Source organism: Bombus flavifrons, chromosome 10 (assembly GCF_040668555.2).
Source record: "Bombus flavifrons isolate JBK064 chromosome 10, iyBomFlav1_principal, whole genome shotgun sequence".
Classification (NCBI taxonomy): domain Eukaryota; kingdom Metazoa; phylum Arthropoda; class Insecta; order Hymenoptera; family Apidae; genus Bombus; species Bombus flavifrons.
In genome coordinates this window covers 788,147-795,000 of record NC_138451.1, presented here as the reverse complement: position 1 = coordinate 795,000, position 6,854 = coordinate 788,147, and the positions used below count along the sequence as shown (strand labels likewise).

The following is a 6,854-nucleotide window of genomic DNA, read 5'->3' as shown; positions in this document are numbered from 1 at the left end:
AATAAGAAAATCTCTAAAGTGCCTCGTGTCGGAGAGATCGTGCTCTTCGCCTATTCTCTTCTATGTTTCGTAGTCTGTGTTGCGTTTGCTCTCCTCCTAGCAACGGGACATATCGAAGACTCCTCTTTGGGATCGAACGAAGCTCAACGAGTCGACGAGAGCGAAAGAACGTGTAGCGAGTCGCGCAGAGCGAAAGGATACCGATATCGTCTTCGAAGATTCTCTTCGAAGATCCATGGATACCTTCTGCGTCGACTTCCTCTCGTCTCTTTCTTCAAAACTCTCGCGCGTTCTCGAAACGTGCTTCCTACCCATAGGGCGTGTGCTCTTCGTATGTCGTTTTGTTCGAAATAACGAAACCACTTGTAACATATACTCGTGGATCGGGTAACCTAGAACGAAGACGCATTGCGTGGATGTTTGGCCCGCTATGCGACGATGACGATTCGTAACTAGTCTAGCCGAAGTTCGTTCAGAGGGGACCGGCCGTGTCTCTATCCTCGTTGTCGTGAGTCGGACACCCGTGCCGTCGCTAGAGTTTTTCAAACTCTGCTTCTGGATGTTGGGACGAAAGACCGCGCGAGGACGATGGCTGCGAGTCCCATCGAATTTTTGTTTTACAAACACCCACCTGAACGGAGATGTGTTCTCTCTTTCGTCGATTTTTCGCGCTTTCAGTCGTCGCGTGGTCGCCATCCGTTCGGAGGGGATCGCCGGCTTCGAAGCCTCGATGTCGTGAGTCGGACACCCGTACCGTCGCTAGAGTTTTTCAAACTCTGCTTCTGGATATTGGGAAGAAAGACCGCTCGAGGCGGACGGCCGCGCGAATCCCATCGAATCTTTACATCACCCGAACGATGGAGATGCACGCGCGCTGTTTCTTGAATAAATTTGACGAGGGAGTGGAATTACGCATTACATACATAACATGGGCTAGCCACCGTGCTTACTCGTTCGCGAGATCGTGTGCTGTACAGAGGATTCAGAATCGGGTGTGTATATCCCCGTCGTTTCCTGACGAACGGAGCTTCGATCTCGATGGTTGTTATATATCATAATGTACTTTACGCCCGGCCGACGGACGCGCGAATCTTCGCGCGTTCGTCGGTTTTTTTTTCGAACATTTTCGTGTCGTCAATCCTATGGCGACTTCTGCGCGTCCGATTCCCGTTGGTCGAACGTGTCGGAACTCGGCTTCGCTCGAACCGAGAATTAAGAGTACAAAGAGTATAAAAATGTTGTAAATATATAAAAGATTACCCTGAACGGTGGATCACTTGGCTCGTGGGTCGATGAAGAACGCAGCTAATTGCGCGTCAACGTGTGAACTGCAGGACACATGAACATCGACATTTCGAACGCACATTGCGGTCCACGGATACAATTCCTGGACCACGCCTGGCTGAGGGTTGCTCACGTAAACCTAAGACTGCTTGCGTTGCGTATCGTTACTCTCTATCTGTCTCTCTCTGTCCCTTCTTGCCTTAACCACCCGCCGTCGTTCTTCTTAAAAATATAATAAGAGAACGTTTCCGAGTCGGACGACGAGAGGAAGAAGAATGGGATACGAATAAGAGCGGAGAGAACCGTCACGGACTTGCGTGAGTGCACGCGGCGTCGTGAGTCGTCCTTTCGGACGACCGCCCGCTTATGCACCGCTTCGTGTATAGGTTATCGAATATACTCGTAGTTCTCCTCGTGACCGATTTTTTTTTCATATCAGGCGATATATGCTACGTTTGCCGGTGTTCGACGCACGAAGTCCGCGCCCCCGACGTCGTCTTAAACGAATATTATATATTTTGGCGAGACTGAGAGAGAAAGCATATATGGGAACTCGGTCGAGAGAGGAGAGAAGAGAGAACCAAAAACTCGGTGGCGTGCGAAACTTTGTCATAAAAGTCTCTACCGTCTTCGTCTTAAGACGTTTTACTCGTACAGCCCCAGGGATCGAATAATAATATGCCCACTCCGTCTCTTCGCGAGAGCGATCGACTACAACGAGGACCGTCGCATCGATGGGTCGTCGTTGCGTATTACATCCTCCGTGCTTTTTACCGCACCGATAGAGAAAGCCGTAGATCCGGGAACGCACACGCGATTTCTTCGAACGCTGATGACTTAGGGAGACATGATCCCCGGCGTTGCGCGGAGATCGGAGAGTACACGTTACTCGTATCGGGACGAATTTTCCCCGTCGTCGTGTATCTCTCTGCCCGCGCGCGCCTGGCCCAAAGCCACGTTCGTCGGAGATCTCATAATACGAGAAAAGCGTGTGCGAACTAGCGTGCGTCTAAGATCGGCCTAAGGTGTGCGGTACTACAAGTTCCGAGGTGTTTGCGCAGCGTTTCTGTACTCGATTAAGATGCGCACGAGAGTCCGTTAGAAAGTTGTACGATGTTCGTCGGAGAGATCGTAGAAGAGGAAGAAAAGACGAGATCCCCTTTGGCGAGGCTCGAGAAAAACTTTGATTTAATCGGAGAAGACGAGGTATACACGCGCGTACGACTATGTTCCCTGGAAACCTCTAGCAGGGAGATAGGGTTTGGAACGCGAAGAGCACCGCAGTTGCGGCGGTGTCCGGATCTTCCCCTCGGACCTTGAAAATCCAGGAGAGGGCCACGTGGAGGTGTCGCGCCGGTTCGTACCCATATCCGCAGCAGGTCTCCAAGGTAAAGAGCCTCTAGTCGAAAGATTAATGTAGGTAAGGGAAGTCGGCAAATTGGATCCGTAACTTCGGAATAAGGATTGGCTCTGAGGAGCGGGGCGTGTCGGGCTTGGTCGGGAAGCGGGTTTGGCTGACGTGCCGGGCCTGGGCGAGCTGAACGGGACGCGGCGTATCTCTCTCTCGGGGGTGATATGGTCGCGCACCCCGGATCCGAGCTCGGTCCCGTGCCTTGGCCTCCCGCGGATCTTCCTTGCTGCGAGGCTTCCGCGGCGGTTTTACCGTCGCGGTCGTTCTCTTCGGCCGCCATTCAACGCTCAGCTCAGAACTGGCACGGACTAGGGGAATCCGACTGTCTAATTAAAACAAAGCATTGCGATGGCCCCCAAGGGTGTTGACGCAATGTGATTTCTGCCCAGTGCTCTGAATGTCAACGTGAAGAAATTCAAAAAAGCGCGGGTAAACGGCGGGAGTAACTATGACTCTCTCTCTTGGGTAGCGGCATGCCGCCTAATAACGGTGTGTCGTGAGCCCTGGGATTGGTTGTAGTTGCTCAGGGGCAGGGAGACCTTGGTCTCGCCAGCTCAAGTCACACTTCTACCTCCTCGTGGTACCGCCGGTAACATACTCCGCTCGTGTCAGCGTGGGGTGTACAATCCCCCGGGCATGATGAGTATGGCTAAACGGAGTGTGGCGAAGCAGGAGCGAAAGACTAACACCATCTAGTCGGCTTACCGACCCAACGGTGATTCGTCGCCGTGAAGTTGGGAAACGTATCATCAGCAAGGAATTCGTTCCTGTTCGATGGATTGGGTAACGACTAGGCTTGCGAATGGTCATGAGTTGGGCATGGCTTGGATTATCATATAAAGATTCACAAAAAACGAAGCAATTTTCGACAATGAAAATATAGCCTCGGACGCGGCGTCTCTCGGTCCCGGAGGCGCCGTGGCGGATTCTTCCGCTCTGGAGGGGACCAACGTTGACGACTCGGCAATGTCCACGGACATGAATATGATTGTATTGATACCATTCGTGGGTACCCAGGCTGCTTGTCCTGTCTGTCAAGAGGGGGGAATTAACCTCTTCTTTTTATCACCGACGGACTTGAACAGGCACCTGGAGCAACATCATGTGACAGCCCCCATCAAATATATGTGTAGAGAGTGTGGCAAATGCTTCTCGAAGCTTCATGGGGTTAGATGCCATCTGCCTCATTGCAGTGGCAGGAGCGAAAGACAACAAGAAGGACCTTACAAATGTGAGGCCTGCCCCATGAGCTTTGGGACACAAAGGGGGCTGTCTACCCACGAGCGGCATGCACACCCTGCCGTTAGAAACGTCAAACGAAGGGGAACAGACCCCCCTGAGAAAAAATGGACGTTTCAGGAGTTGGCCCTCCTGAGGGAGCTCTGTGAAACCTACAAGGATCACAGGCATCCTAATAAAATGATAAGCGAGGTCCTCACCACTAAAACTATCGATCAAATCAAGTACCAAAGGCGAAAATTAAGATTAACTGGTGAGGACAATACTCAGGAGGCCACTCTGGCGACAGAGGGAGGGTGTGATCCCGTTGATCCAGGCAATGCGCATTTCAATGAGCCTGGAACCAACGGAGATTTAAATGAATGGCTTGAAAAGCTAGAACAAGCCATAATGACACAAACCGAGGTACCTTCTGTTTTAAGATTGGTTAACACTCGGTTGACGAATATCTGGGTTGCTCTCAAGGGACATAGGGAATCCCTTGTGAGCGGAATTAACGATTTCATCCCTTCAGTGCTCTATAGTGCTATCGCAGATTTCAATAAAGCCAAAGAAAAGAACGATAATGATAACCAAAAATTAAAAAGGATTGGTCACCAAACAAACAACAAAAAGAAAAGAAGAAATGCTAAGAAAAGATACTCATACGCACGTTGCCAGGAATTGTTCCTGGAAAATCCTAAGAGGTTGGCCGAAGCGATTGTTAATAATGATCAGGCCTTCCTCCAGCCGGCTAAGGAACCACCTGAAGCCGTGGAAGTGAGGAGGCTCTATGAGGAATTATGGGGCCAAACAGGACCTACCAAGGCCCCGATCCCGGGAAATGGAGCCTCTGAACTATCCTTATGCGATATCTTCCCGCCGATTGCTGTTACGGATGTGGCGGAGAGAATCAAAAGAATAAGAAAAAAGGCTGCGGCAGGTCCAGATGGCTTGCAAAAAGAACACCTTCTGATACCTGGCCTGCCTACCATTTTGGCGAAACTATTTAATATGTTATTATATATATCGTATTTTCCCTCCATATGGAAGGAAAATCGCACAACACTCATTCCGAAAGCAAATAAGCCTAGCAGCCTGGTCGAGAATTGGAGGCCTATAACAATAGGTCCCATTCTCGGCCGTATTTTCTCCTCCATAATCGACGGGAGATTGAGAAGGGGCATGGTATTAAGTCCAAGGCAGAAAGGTTTCACCGCCGAGAGCGGTTGTAAAATCAATATAGATCTGTTGGGCGCTGCCTTGGACTACAGTAAGAAAGAGAAGGGGGGGATATTCACTATCGTGGATATCTCTAAAGCCTTCGATACGGTGCCCCACTCGGCTATTGAACCTTGCCTGGCGAGGAAGGGAGTGCCGGCCCCCATAATTGAACTTATAAAAAATATGTACGAAGGTAGTAATACAACTATTAAATCCAAAAATAATGTGGGGGTCAAGATCAAAATTCTCAGGGGTGTCAAGCAGGGTGACCCCCTGTCCCCATTGCTCTTTAACTTGTGTTTAGAGCCCCTGTTGGATCTGGTTGAACAAAAAACCAGTGGCATCAATGTTAATGCAAATAGAAAAATTCCTGTCCTGGCTTTCGCTGATGACGTAGTGTTACTCGGCGCGGACGAGGGAGAGGCACAAAGCCAAATGAACATACTTCATGAGTACTTGAAAGGCCTCGGTATGAACGTTTCAGGAGACAAGAGCCAAACATTCGAGATCGTCTCCAAAAGGGATACATGGTTCATACGTGAACCAAAAATTAAACTTGGGGATAACATCATCCCATCAGTGGATCCCGGTGAGGTCTTCAAGTACTTAGGCGCCAAAATGGGGCCTTGGAAAGGTGTTCATTGTGGTATAATAGTGCCTGAGCTTCTGAGCACGTTGCGAAGAGTGAGAAAACTCTCGCTCAAGCCGTGCCAGAAGCTAGAATTAATAACTAGATACATACTCCCTCGCTACATATACCATCTACTCGTGAATCCGCCGGGTGACAGCGTCTTAAGATTGCTGGATAGCGAGATCAGGCAGGAAGTTAAAGCCATTTTCCATCTGACGCCATCAACAGCCACTGGCTTCTTCTATGCCCCTAAAAGTTGGGGGGGGCTAGGGTTGCCGAGATTCGAGCATATTATAAAACTCGGCACCCTCAAAAATGCAATAAAAATGAAAGATTCAACGGATCCGGCAGTCTCTGGCCTGGTTGACGAGCATGGGGAGTTGAAATTGAAAAAGATAGCCAATTCCCTGAGGATTAATTGGCCAGCCTCTTTGGAGGATATTGAGAAAGCGAGAAAACGATTGAAAGCTGCCCACATTAAACAATGGGCAGAATTGAAGAGTCAGGGACAAGGAGTTCTTGACTTCTCTAGGAACAAGACTGGCAATGTGTGGCTCACACACTACGAGCTGCTCAAACCATCTCGGTTTATTGATGCCCTTAAGCTCAGGACTAATACATTTGGAACAAGATCGGTATTGGCACGGGCCGACAAGAATATTGATGTTGCCTGTCGGAAATGTCGGACCCAGCCCGAGACCCTTGGACATATATTAGGGCTGTGCCAATACACAAAGGGCCTGAGAATTAAGAGGCATGATGAGGCCAAGACAACCCTTGCAGAAAGTCTGAGAAAGAGTAATGAGGTGTTTATAGAACCTTCGCTTAAAGTGGGAGGTAGCCTTTACAAGCCTGACCTTGTAGTTAAAAACAAGGAAAGGGTTCTCATAGTCGACGTCACCGTCCGCTATGAGAATAAGGATTACCTCTCCAAAGCGGAGAAGGAGAAAATTACAAAGTACAAGCCTTGCCTGGAACATCTAAAGGCAAAATTCAAAGTTAGCAAGGGTGAAGTTGTACCGGTGGTGTTGGGCAGCCGTGGTGCGATAACTCCGTTTACGGAGAGGAGCCTTAGATTAATGGGTA

At 49.5% G+C, this 6,854-nt stretch overlaps 1 non-coding gene across 1 annotated transcript; it reads left to right on the top strand.

Moving 5' to 3' along the window:
• The first annotated feature begins 1,257 nt into the window (after nucleotides 1-1,257).
• LOC138184600 (5.8S ribosomal RNA) lies at nucleotides 1,258-1,412 on the top strand. Its single transcript, XR_011174358.1, has one exon. It is a non-coding gene; the product is annotated as a 5.8S ribosomal RNA (ribosomal RNA).
• Nucleotides 1,413-6,854: the final 5,442 nt, after the last annotated feature.